This window comes from Lutra lutra, chromosome 12 (assembly GCF_902655055.1).
Source record: "Lutra lutra chromosome 12, mLutLut1.2, whole genome shotgun sequence".
NCBI classification, from domain to species: Eukaryota; Metazoa; Chordata; class Mammalia; order Carnivora; family Mustelidae; genus Lutra; species Lutra lutra.
The window spans coordinates 82,754,389-82,767,054 of record NC_062289.1 but is presented as its reverse complement, the minus strand read 5'-3'; the positions used below and the strand labels follow the sequence as shown (position 1 = coordinate 82,767,054).

The 12,666-nt window shown below is 59.2% G+C and overlaps 1 protein-coding gene across 27 annotated transcripts in view; it reads right to left on the bottom strand.

Moving 5' to 3' along the window:
• Nucleotides 1-10,820, bottom strand: part of NCOR2 (nuclear receptor corepressor 2) — a 208,505-nt gene extending 197,685 nt beyond the window's left edge. For 11 of the 27 annotated variants that reach the window (XM_047697890.1, XM_047697898.1, XM_047697897.1 and 8 more), the window contains exon 1: nucleotides 10,526-10,820. The gene's annotated coding sequence lies outside the window, so the exon portion shown is untranslated. The remainder of the gene's footprint in view (nucleotides 1-10,525) is intronic. The other 16 variants (XM_047697910.1, XM_047697913.1, XM_047697905.1 and 13 more) reach the window with 3 other exon arrangements.
• Nucleotides 10,821-12,666: the final 1,846 nt, after the last annotated feature.

Here is a 12,666-nt window from a genome sequence, read left to right as displayed (position 1 = left end):
CCACAGGGGAGTTACTGTGGGATGTAACTGAGCGACCGTAAAACAGGAGCTCAGGGAGCTTGTCTGGCTTCCCAGCCAGCTCAGGACCCTTTCCAAAGCACCCCGTCCCCACCTAACCCTGCCCAGAGACCAGACAGAGAGGGTAAGGTGGGAGCTGGCGTGTACACCTATCTAGAGCAGGTCGTCAGAGGTCACCCCAAACACCCTAATCCACTCCACTCCCCCATGAGGCAGGGCATGCAGCTATCCCCATTTTACAGATGCAGAAATTGAGGCACCAAGTGACAGAACTCTGTCCAAAAAAGGAAGATGTCCTCAGGCCCTGGGTTTCTTGGAGTTAACGAGTCTCTCTCCTCGCCCAGCAGACAGAAGACCTGAATCCCTCCAGAGGCTGCCTGAGCCTAGTCTGGGCTCCCCGGAGAGCTGCCCTGTGGGGGTCAGAAAGGAGTCACCTCAGGCCATGGTAGCACCCAGAGGTCACCTGTCTGTGCAACACAGGCTTTAAGTCCCCCAGGCACCTGGGGTCATCTGGCTTTGATGTCCCAACCTTCCTCCAAAACCATTGCAAAGGGAATATCCTGCAGCCACTACCAACAGCAAACACTCCGACCCGCGTCGAGGCCTGCCCTGTGCCCCCTCGCGCAGGACCTCGCTCAACCCCTCAGCACCTTTCCCAGACAAGTAAGCTGACTGTGCCCATTTTATGGATGGGGAAACTGAGGCTTGTTGCCTTGTTATCCCAAAGCCCGGGCGCTCAGCTCTGCGGGTGTCAGCAGGGTGGTTCCTTCCAGAGACTCCGTGGGGGGGAGGGGAAGTTTCTCCGTGGATCTCTGTGGACTTGGGGCCCACCCTCCTCCAGCAGGGCTCCATCCCAGGTACAAGTACGACAACTCTATCTCCAGGTAAGGTCCCACTCTGAACTTCTGGGGGAACATGAATTTGGGGGGCACTATTCGACTGGGTACAATGGCCTTGATGGGGTGCAGGGAGCATAGGTGGCGGAAAGTGAAAATGCCCAAAACTATTCAGGAGGGTAGAGGGGAGCGGGGGGTGGGGTGAGAGTGGGGCACCCACCCCCTGCTTACGGTCCCCACCTCCCCAGCCAGTTCAACTGGTCATGGCAGCTAGCCACGAGTCACCACCACACCCAGTGCCCACCAGAAGCCCATCCCGTGAGCCTGGCCCGAGCCCTTAGAACCCCGGAGGGGGGGCCCTGATGCCTGCTGAGCCCCGCTCCTGGCTCGGTGGCCTGCCAGTCAAGCTGAGCCAAGCCCTGGGGCAGCGCGTCCCCGGCTCCCCACCAGCTCCCCACCCCGGCCCAGCAGCCTTGCCTCGTTAGCCTAACGAGCAGGGCCCTGGTGCCAGGCGGTTGCCATGGCCACAGAGACACCACCGCGGCCCCGGGCGATGCTCCCGGAGGGTCTGCGGCGGGCACTGGAGTTCAGCGTGAGGACAAGCAGGAGCCTCCAGGGCAACCCCTCCCCGCGGGGTCGGGCTGCGCCACCTCCCCGGGCCCTCCGGGCCGGCCTCCAGGCCTCCTGACTGACAGCATCTCCCAAAGAGGCTCCCTAGGCCACAAAGAAAATTCCAGCCCTCCCCCCACCACCACCGCCCTGCCTGGCCAGAGCCCCTCCACCAGCCACCAGCATAGCGGAGAGGGATTGCAGGGGGCCTGCCTGGGGGAGGTCAGAGGTCGGCAGGCGCTGGGGGCAGACAGGCCTCCAAGGCAGTGAGAAGTGGTGGGAAGCCCTTCAGGGCTCTGAGTAAGGTCGAGGCACAGCACCCCTGGGGCCCCGCCACACAGGATGTCGGTGGGGAGATGGGGGAGGGGGTTGCCGCAAGCCTCGGGGCAACCACACCAGAGGGCAGCGTGGGCGACCCGGGGTCTCTTGCCCGTGCACCACACGCCAGAAGGAAGCCCAGGACAAGGTTCTGATGTGAGGAAGGACTTGGGTCCAGTTGGGGACAGCATGGGCCTGAGGGCCGAGGGACATCCGTGAGCCACCAGCAGTAGACCCTGGCACCCAGTTGCCTGGGCTCCCTGGGTGCTTGAGCCATGGAGAGGAGGAGGAGGGCAGTCCCAGGCTGCAGGAACGCCTCGGCCTCGGATGGCCCCTCAGCCCCCTCGGCTTTACCACGACCCGTGAGGATGTGTGTCATTCATCACCCCATTTCACTGGTGGGTAAACTGAGGAGCCACGCACAGAGGCTCCGCTACTCATCCAGGTCACGTCACACAGCCAGCAAGAGGCAGACCCGGGACTCAGAGCTGCGGGCCAACCCTAGGAGACAAGTGGTAGACAGCCTCAGCCTCCAGGCCGGAGGACGGATTGACACCCAAGAGCCTCCCAGCCTCCCAGCCCCCCGGCCCAGTGCACAAGCTCGCACTGGCAGCATGTGCACGCGTACACACACACACACACACACACACACACACACAGGCAAGCCCGCTGGCCAGTCTCATCTAATCCCAATTCCTACAATCCACCCTATAGAGCACTTTCCCCCACTTCCTTCCCCAGCTCCAAGAAATTCCCCAGGGTCAGCCGGAGGGAGCAGAAGCATTTGAAATCATCAGCAGAGCAAGGAGGCTAGAAGAGATGGCCCAGGGTTCCTCATTGTGGACACGCCCATAGGACTGCCACCCCAAAATTCTGAGATCCCTGGGCCCCAGGGCCCCAGACAGGGAAGAGACAGAAGTGACACTTGACGCCAGGGGTGGTGAGCGTGACACCTGCTCCACTCCAGGGCTTTCCCCCAGGGCCCTCCAGTGGGGACATCTTCCACATTTCAAGTTACTCACTGTCATCTTCCCAAATCCAGTCCAACACGCACATGTAAAGATCCTGCTTATCGCCCAGGGTCTGACCTTGGTTAAAACCCTCCACAGGGCCAGGCTTTGGTTTCCTCCTGGGATCATCTGTCAGGAGACTCTGGGTGTAACCTCCTTTGGTGGGGTGACCCAGCACCCTACAGGCACCCACGGGACACAAGCATGGAAGTGTTTTCCTTTTCTTTACTCCTGTCCGCTCCACGATGCTCCTCCAAAGATGAGACAACTTTCAGAAATGCATATGGTAAGATACTATCAGAGAGCGAAGTCAGGGCAAAGAGAAAAACTGGGGACAAAGTACTGTAGAATCAGGATGAAGCGGGTAAAACAGAAACACGGACCAGAAAGACCAGACCAGACTGCTGAACGCAGGCTGCACATCTGGCTCCGAGTTTCCTGACGGCCCAAGCAAAGAGGGAACAAGACGGGTAGGAAGCGGCTTGCCCAAAATTGTGAACACCCCATAGCACTGCCCAGAAGCAGTTTCAGCGACCACGTAGTGCCCCACAGCAGAGAAATCAGTCCAGACTGCCTGCTGCCTCAACGTCCCCCCTTTGCCCACTGAATCCTATAACAGTCAGCTGTAACCAGGAGCATCAGCTACACTCGGCAAGAACACTTAGCCAGGCCAACAGGAGGGACTTTAAGGGCCTGCTCGGTATGACTCTTCAACTCACAATCCTCTCTGGGCCCCCAGTTTCTTCAACAGCAAGAACCCCAGGAGGTCATGCTAAAGTCAGAAAGAACGAGGTGGGCTGGCAATAAAGACGTTAGGCCTTGCAGGCCTTCAGGCCTCCATCACAACCCCACAATTTTTCATCTATACCTTGAAAACAGACTCAGGCAACACATTCACGCATAGGCATAGCTGTGTTCCAATAAAGCTTTATTACAGACACTGAAATCTAAATTTCATACAATTTCGCAGATCACAAAATATTATTTGTTTTTTTTTTTTTTCAGTCATTAAAAAATGCAAAAACCACTCTTAGCCTGCACACCACAGAAAAACAGGAGGTGGGGGGCCTCAGGAGTGGCTCAGTCTGTTGAGCTTCTGACTCTTGATTTTGGCTCAGGTCACGATCCCAAGGTCATGAGATCGAGCCCCGCATCAGGCTCTGCACTGGGCATGGAGCCTGCTTAAGATTCTCCCTCACTCTCTGCCCCTCCCACATCCCAAAAAATAACGGGAGGTGGGCTGGTGTCGGCCTGTGGGCAAAAGTTAGCTGACAGCTGCTCTATGTGTTCCAGAATGAGCTCCAAGATACGTTTTATTTTAGGGGACGAAAGCGAGACGTAAATAAGGTGTGATATTATTTGTGTCCATCTAAGGCAGGCAGAGGCCCAGAGTTTCTCGGAGGAGAAACTTTACCTGTGCATGTCTGCCTCAGGGGACAAAGAGTGGGAGGGCAGAAACCGGACGACTTCCCTGGACGCCTTTGTGAGCTGCTTGACCTTCCTAATAGACCCGTGCATTTTCTCTCACAAAAGTTAGTTTTTATAAAGCCCCAAGCAAGCGGCAGAGAGTTTTGAGTACATTACTTTTTAGTTTCTTCTATTTTTCAAATGACAATAGACAGCAACATTATGTCCCCCCACAATAACAACAAAATTAATCTAGTTATTACATAATGCATTAATTATGTAGCAGAAAAAACTATGGAACACTTATGGGCAGCAGGCCTTCCTACGTATGTGCACTCATGAAAACAAACAAGGGGGCTTTGCAGACGATCCCCTCTGTGAGCCCAGCCAGGTTGGAGGTCCAGGCCCCAGAGCTCAGCCCTCAGGAGCGAGGGCTGCCCTCCCTTTGCAGGGACGCAAGTGGGGAAGTCTGGGCACAGAGCTCCCAGCCTCGGGGACACTCGGGCCTACTGCCTATAGGGCCAAGAAGAGAAGGCTCAGCCAGTGGTCTGAAAACATGTTTGGGTCCGAGTCCACAGAGAAGGCAAGGCTCTAAAACCATGCCGCCCAAAGGGGACAGCAGCCACAGGCCACAGGGGGCTATTCAAACATATTAAAATAAACTAAAAAATGGAATTCTTTTTTTTTTTTAAAGATTTTATTTATTTATTTGACAGACAGAGATCACAAGTAGGCAGAGAGGCAGGCAGAGAGAGAGGGGGAAGCAGGCTCCCCACTGAGCAGAAAGCCCGATGCGGGGCTCGATCCCAAGACCCTGAGATCATGACCTGAGCTGAAGACAGAGGCTCAACCCACTGAGCCACCCAGGTGCCCCCAAAAATGGAATTCTGTTCCTTTGCTGCAGTCACTTCAAGTGCCCAGGGCCACGTGCAGCCATGGTGCTAGACAGGATAGATCTAGAATGTTCCCCCCGCAGCCCCCCACATCGCAGAAAGGTTGACTGCACAGAGTGGCCCCAGAGGCTGGTTGGGACAGGAAGGGGACAGTAAGATTAGGAGCATGGGCAAGAGAAGAACAGAGGGCAGAGGAGCCTGGTCAGCACTAGGGTCAGCCTGGGGCTGTGGGGCGGGTGGGGTGGGGGGAGGCTCCAAGATAGGACAGTGCCATGCTGGCACTGGGCAGAGACAAGACACATGAAAAAGGAAAAAAATCCATGCTAAGAGCCAAGCCCAGCTCCCATGCACAGACTCTGACTCCCTCCCTCCAGACCCGAGCTGTCTGATCAGGCAGCCATTAGCCACAGCCACATGTGGCTGTTTAAATTTAAGTTAATTAAAATGAAATAAAATAACCAGTTCAGTCACGCTAGCCACATTTCAGGAGCTCAACAGCCCCCCCCCGTGCTGGGTGGCCACAGGCAGCGCAGGAGCACACCACTTGTCCCCGACGGCCGGAAGCTGACGGCACACCGCTGGTCCACACTGTCCTCAGAGGAGGGCACGACTGCCTACTTAAAGATAAGGAAACCGAGGCTCAAAGGTCAGAGACTGCTTGAGTCATTAGCTGATGGAGGCAGGATTTGAACCCAGGTCTGACTTCAAAGAAACCCTTTCTGGAACCTGCACCCAGGCGAAGCCTGGCCCTCCGCTAGGAGATCCCCTCTGTCCCCAGTGTCACCCCTTCCCCGACTCTCCATGCTGCCCAAACCCTCCAAGTCCGCCAGACCCATGTCATCAAAACCTCAGCCTCCAGGGACAGAGGGAGGGGACGGAACATATCTGTCAATCACACCAACCAGCCAATAGGAAAGGAGCCTTCTCCCTGGAAGGCAAAAAGGCCAGGCCACCAGGGCTCTGGTGTAGGGACCCCAAGACCCTGCTCTGTTACAGCATCCGCCTTCTAAGCAGCCCTGTAGACAGAGGAAACATGGAACCAGCCCGTCAGCGACAGCCCAGTACCCCACAGATCCCCTGTAGAATGCTTCTACAGCGAAGCACTGACGATCCAACGGGGTAATCCAAAATAGTAAACAGCACCTCTGGCGACACACATCAGGTCCTCACAGCAATAAAGACACCATCCCCATCTTACAGATGAGCAGACTGAGGCTCAGAGACGTTAAGCCGCTTGCCAGAGTCAATAACAACTGAAAGCTGCCCAGACAAACTCCAAACCCAGTGCTCACACTTTCTGCCCCGTAATCCTCTCCACGACCCCACCAGCCATGAGCCATGCGCCCATCTTACAGACCGGGGCACCCAAACTCTGAGAAGCAGGGGCCAGCCCCTGGGCACACCACGTGTCCATGGCTAAGTCAGGACCCGAATGCATCAGAACCTGATCCAATGAGGATCAGGGACTAAACACTCCTGGTCTGTCCTCTACTTTGTGTTGAGGATGATTCTTTACGGTTCAAGGAAATCAAAGAGCCTCTCTCCAGGGCGCCTCGCCTGAGCCCAGCGAGATGAGTAACCGTGATGATTTTGATCACTGTCAGCAAAAGTCACAATACTGCGGGACCTTGGGCTGGCCTGGTCCCAGGACCCTCATCTGTAAAATGGAAAAAAGCTGCCTTCCTCCTTGGGACCTCTCAAGGTCTCCTGCTACAGAAACGTCCCAGGGCCATCCAGCCCAGCCCAGCCCCCTGTGCAGGAAACTCCAGGCCCCGGCACTCCTCAGATGCCACTTTCTGGAGCCCCGTTATCTGCCCTGCTAAATAATTCAAAACCATGTTTTCATTTCAAAATAAACACAGCCGCCAGAGCGAATGCCAAATTTGCATGAATGTTTAAGATAAAATGAGACTTCAAAGAAACCCTGGGCCTGCCGCAGGCACTTTCCCCCTCCCCAAATCCCGGGGAGAACAGGTTCTCAGTCTCCTGCCCCCTGGGGCAAAGATCTGTAGGTGCTGCTCCAATAAGAAACAATTTCTTTCTTCCTAACCTGTGCAGCCGCAGCTGGAGAGACACCAGCAAGACCAGGAACCATCAATTCCAGGTCTTCGTTCTCCTTCCAACATCCAGTGTGTGACCTTGGGCAAGTCACTAAACTTCTCTGCGCCTCCATTTCACCATCTATAAAATGGGATCATGAGAGCAAGGACCTCACAGCGTGGTACCAAGAGTGAATAAGTGGATTCCTGGTGAGGGCACAGCCTGACACACAGTGAGAGTGCATGACATGTGTTGGGGGGGGGGGGGGTCCCTGTACAGTATCCCTTCCCAACCCCCAAGGATCCTCAAAGGATGCCGCTGACCCTTCCCAAGCATCATGTCCCTGGGGACCCCATATACCCACCCATGGGACAAGGCCTTCTAAGATGACAGCCTGGCCCGGCCCTGGGCCCCTAGCCCTCCCCAGACCCCTCCTGACACCCTCCCCCAGGGGGCCTGGAGCAGGAATTAACAGCTCCCACAAGCTGTTCCCTCAGAGGTATCACCTGGGGAGGCTGCTGTTGGCATCTGACACATGAAAAGGAAACAGAGAAGAGAAAAACAGACACAAATAAAAGCTCTCAACCCTCTCTTGTAGAAGGCAGAGTGCCGTGGGGGGGGGGGGGCTTCGCTTGGAGAGCTGTGGGAGGGAAGGGCTGAGCTCTCCTGCCTGGGCCGCTTCTGCTTCTCCTGGACAAGAGCTCCTCAGGCTGGGTTCTCTGTAGGTGGACCCCCCCCCCCCAATCTCACAACCTCACCCAACAGGCCTCAGGCAGGGGTTGGGAACAGAGAACACCTCACAGAGGGGCGGGGGGGGGGGGGGGGGGGGGGGGGTGGAGGGGAGAGGCGGGGAGGTGACCAGACCAAGCAGCCTGTACACGCAGCCTGAATGGCAAGGCGCTGGGGGCCGGACTCCTGGGGTGGTATTCCAATGTGGGGGCAGGGGTGAGTGCCCCCACCCGCAGAGCCCCCGCCCCCTTGCCCAGAGAACAATCCTTGCCCTCCTAGGGTCGGCGAGATGCGTATTTGCAGAGCTCCCAGAAATCTTTAGGAGGTGGTATAAGTATTATTAATTGGGGGAAAAGAACGGATTATGCCAAATAAATCCTTCCCACGTAGCCGAACCCTCGCCCAGGGAGGGGGAGATGCGCGCAGCCCCACGAGGGGTCTCCATCCCTCACCGGGACCTGACAGCCACATTACCATTTACATGGATTTATCAATAGTATTGATCCCAGAGCAAGCATAAATAGCTCAGTGGGAAGAGGCCAGGGCTGGGGCCCGCTCAGCTCCCGCCCCCACGTCTGGGCACCGCAGACTCCCCGGGCACCCGGCGGCGGCGGCGGCGGCGGCGGCGGTAAATTTCCAAGCAGGGACAAGGCGGCGGCGGGGAAGCCAGACAGCGCCCGGGATGCCCTCACCGCTCGGCGCCTGCTCCAGGACCTGCGCGCACCCCTCCGCCAGGCTCGGTCTGTGCATCTGCTCAATGGGCTGAAGGCACCACCTGCCTGGCTCCATCCGCAACCGGGAAAAGCGGAGTGGGGGGCGGGGGGGGGGGGAAGAAAGCGTCCTTCCTCCACTAGATCCCCCACTCCCCAGCAAAAGGCAAGTCGGCCCCGTCTCTCAAGATTTCCAGTTTGTTAATTAAAGTCCAAGTTTTAGAACCTAGTAATAGTAATAATAATAACAAAGTGGTCATAGTAACATTCACACAAATATGTTCCAGGGATTACCACTCTCGGTTCTCACAACAACCCTAGGAACTCGGGAATATGGTTACCCACTTTGCAGCTGAGAAGCCTAAGGCATAGAGAGGTTAAGTAATTTGTCCAGGGTCACGCTGCCAAGAAAGTGCCAAAAGAAAAGATTCGAACCCAGGGAGTTGAGTTGCAGAGTAGGCAGTGAAAGGCTCAGCTATCCAGGCTCACATCTCTTCCTTTCTCTGATTGCTTCCCCCACCACATCCAAAACCAAAAAAAAAAAAAAAAAAAAAAAGGCCACCCACGATGAGGCACACAACAATGCCCTGGGACGCCCTCCCAGCTCACGCCTGGCCCTGAGAGCCCCTTGTATCAAAGCAGCCGCGAGGACCCAGATCTCGTTTTAAAAAAAAGGGCAAAGTCAAGGCCACCGATAACACATCCCAACGTGTGGAGAACTCCCCCAACCAGCCCACAGGGATCCTCTCCCCTTCCCACCTCCCCCCCACACACATCCTTCCTCCAAATCTGCAAAAGGGTAAAAAAAAAAATAATCATAATAAAACCAGTTCTCACCAACAGGGGGGGAGGAGGAGGGGGAGGAAGGGAGGAGGCTGAGCCGACAGAACAGATCCGCCTCCGCTCCCTGCACCAGACCCTCGCAGAGCCGAGCCCGAGCGCGCGACAGGCGGCGGGAGGACACTAGCTTCCAAAAAAATAAGCCTACAATGTAAAAATAACGCCGGGCGCCCCACGCTAATTGGGCCCGGGCGACGGCAGCTCACAGGTACAGCATGTCTCTCCCTCCTCCCGCCCGCCTTGCCCTCTCTCCCTCCCTCAGGCTTTTTTCTGCAAGCGCCTGGGGTGAGGAAGGCGCGCCCCACGAGTGCCCCCCACTGCAGGTCTCCGGGGAGGCTCCCCCAGCACTAGGGCCTGGGGCCTCCGGGTCCAGCCCAAGTGGGATCAGCTCTGAATTCCAACTTCCCAAACTAGTGGCATCCCAAGTATCCGCACAGCCCGGGGGAGGGACCAGGAGGCGGCCCAATGAGGCGTCACCAGCCGCGGGAGGCAGGCCCAGACAGCAGGAACACCAGCCCGCGGGGGAGGGGGGAACGAGGGGCGCCTCTCCCGGGGGGACCCCCCACCCAGTGCCCTCTGCTCCCTCGCTCAGGACCTGCCCCCGCCAGCCCCCGCCCCTAGCTGGCCGGAACCCGCCATGCGCCCTTCCAGAGCGGCCAGGCCGGGAGCACGGGGTGCCATCTCCAGGGGCTCCCCAAGCCCGCGCTGCCTGCTGGAAAATAAGACGCAGTGTCACCCCCAAGCCTGGGTCTACTTGGGGAGGAGGAAGGCGCACGGCGGCCATGCCCACAGGGCCGGGGCACACGGTGGGGGGGCTGCCCGGCGCAATTCCAGGGTGTCCCCCCGCCGGTCCACCCCCACTCCACTTCCCTCCTTCCCGCCCCCTCGCAGGGCAGCTGGAGTTCCCCTAAGTTCCCCAGCGCCCCCACGCACGCGGGCCGCAGTGTCTATGGGGCGCCTCGCTCCCTAGCAAGCCACCCCCCGAGAGCGCAAACTCAGGAGTGCAGGGGCCCCGCCAACTCCGCCGCGTGCGCCGCCCGATCTTCCCGATTCCCCCGGAAGCGCGCCCCGCGCCTCCCCGCGGCCCTCTGCGGGGACCCCCGGCCCCAACTCACCTCGCTGAGGTGGCGGCGGCGGCGCCCGGGCTCGGGGCGCGCTCGGGCCGCTGGGGCGCTCAGGCAAGTGGCGGTGCCGAACCGGCTGGGGGCGCGCAGCAGGCCCGGCCTCCAGCCGGGGCGCGATCCTCCCGCCGCCGCCTCCTAGGGCGCCTGCCCAGGGTCCCCGGCCCGCAACTTGGAGCGCATCGCGCGGCGCAGGGCGCGGGTGCACGGCTCGGGCGGGGCGCGGGCAGACGCGGGGCTCCGGTGCGGCCCGGCCTGCCCGCGTCTCCGCTCCCGGGCGGCGGCGGCGGCGGCGGCGGCAGCGGCGGCGGCGGCGGTGCGGCGGCGGCGGCGGCGGTGCGGCGGCGGCGGCGGCGGCGGCGGCGGTGGCGGCGGCGGCGGCGGTGCGGCGGCGGCGGCGGCGGGAGGGGGAGGAGGGGGCGGGGCGGGAGCCCGGGAGGCGGTGGCTCGGCCTCCCAGCTCCCGGCTCCCCGCCCGCACCGACGCGCCCCGGCCCGGCCCCCTCGGGCTCCTTAAAGGGCCCGCGTCGCCTCCCGGGCCCTGCGCGCACCCGCGCGCGCGCGCTCACGTTGCCACATACGCGCGCGCGCGCGCACACACACACACACACACACACACACCCTTACACTTGGGCGCGACGCCGTTTCTTTTTAGCAGCTCCCTGAAGGAGGAAGGAGGGGGAAAGCGCCTCCCCGTCCCGCCCCCTCCTTCTTCTCCTGTGGGGCTCCGAGCCCTCCTTCTCCTCCTCTTCACTGGAATCGCGTTTCAGCTATTAAATGATAGCTCCAGAGTGGCCGGTGGGTAGGGAGGGAGCGTACAGGGAGGGCTACACGCCGATGCGCAGGGACGCGCGTGGGGGAGCCCACTCAGGGGGCTGCAGCACACAGTAGAGAGCCCACCTCTCCGCGATGGGCTTACAGGCCCTGGGCCTCGCGGGACAGCAGATGTGGCCCAGTGATCGCACAAGGAAACTCACAGCGCACCGCAGACGTGCGCGTAGCCTGGGGCCTCGACTCAAGTGTAAGATCACCCACAGGTAAACACGGGACACGTACACACAAGTTGCACACGCAGTCAGGCACACACACCAGAATGTCTCTTTCCCGAGGGCAGGGATTTCTGGCTGTTTCTACACGGCCTTTTCACACAGTAGGGACTCCATAATGTGTGGTTGAGTGAACACCCATTTGGGGACCCCGGGGGACACAAATGCATGGACTTGATGCCGCAAGCCTGTGATACCATCCACAGGGACACACACACCCTCACAAACCCAGACGGCACAAGCATGTGGGGTCATAGACACACACGTGAACAGTCCTGGGCCGCTCCCAGGCACTCACAGTCTCCAACAAGAACCCTTCTGGTCCCCTGCCCATTGAGCGTCCCTGGTGACCCCTTCCCAGGTGGCCCTCCCAAGCTAGGGGAGATCTTTTTTAAAAACAGCAGAGGGCACTGGGAGCCCCAGGCCTGGAGCCTCCCTCCTCCTCTCCTTTCCCCTAAGATGTTGGAGAGTTTGAATTTTTGTTTTCAGTTCAGCTTTCCTTTTTTGGAGCGAAGTCTCAGCAGATTCAGTTCTGCCATCTGCCAACATCTGAGAACCCCTAGGGGGAGTGGGGAATGGCTGCGGTGGGGAGGCGGCCATGCGGTTTCCAGGGGCCCCAGGCTGCCTCCTGCCAGCAGGCGGGGAGTTGCCCGCCTCCCCTGTAGCAATTTGTCCTTCTCTGCCCCCTCAGGCTGCTCGTTTTCCTTTTATTGAGGGGAAAGAAGGAGCACCTGGGGCTGACAAAAATCTGGAAAAAGGGGAAGTGCGTGTGGAGGGAAGAGGATTGGTTTGGAACGAGAAGGGGATATGGGTCAGCGGTCCCTTCCCTCCCCATCCTGGCCCCACCAGCTCCACAGCTGCCAACCAGACCGTGGGAATCCACAGGCAAAAGGCCAGCTCGGCAGAAGGAAGGCCTAGCCCTCTGAAGGGCCTGGGGAAGGGAGGGCAGGGAAGGCAGAAGGGGGCCTGGGAAGCCCTCCTCAGCCCTCCTCCCTGTCCCCCAGTGTCACCTGAGACCGCTCCTGACATCTGCATTTCAATGAGATCTGCTCTGGGATTTGGCACCGGAGGAAAAGGATGTGGGGTACCG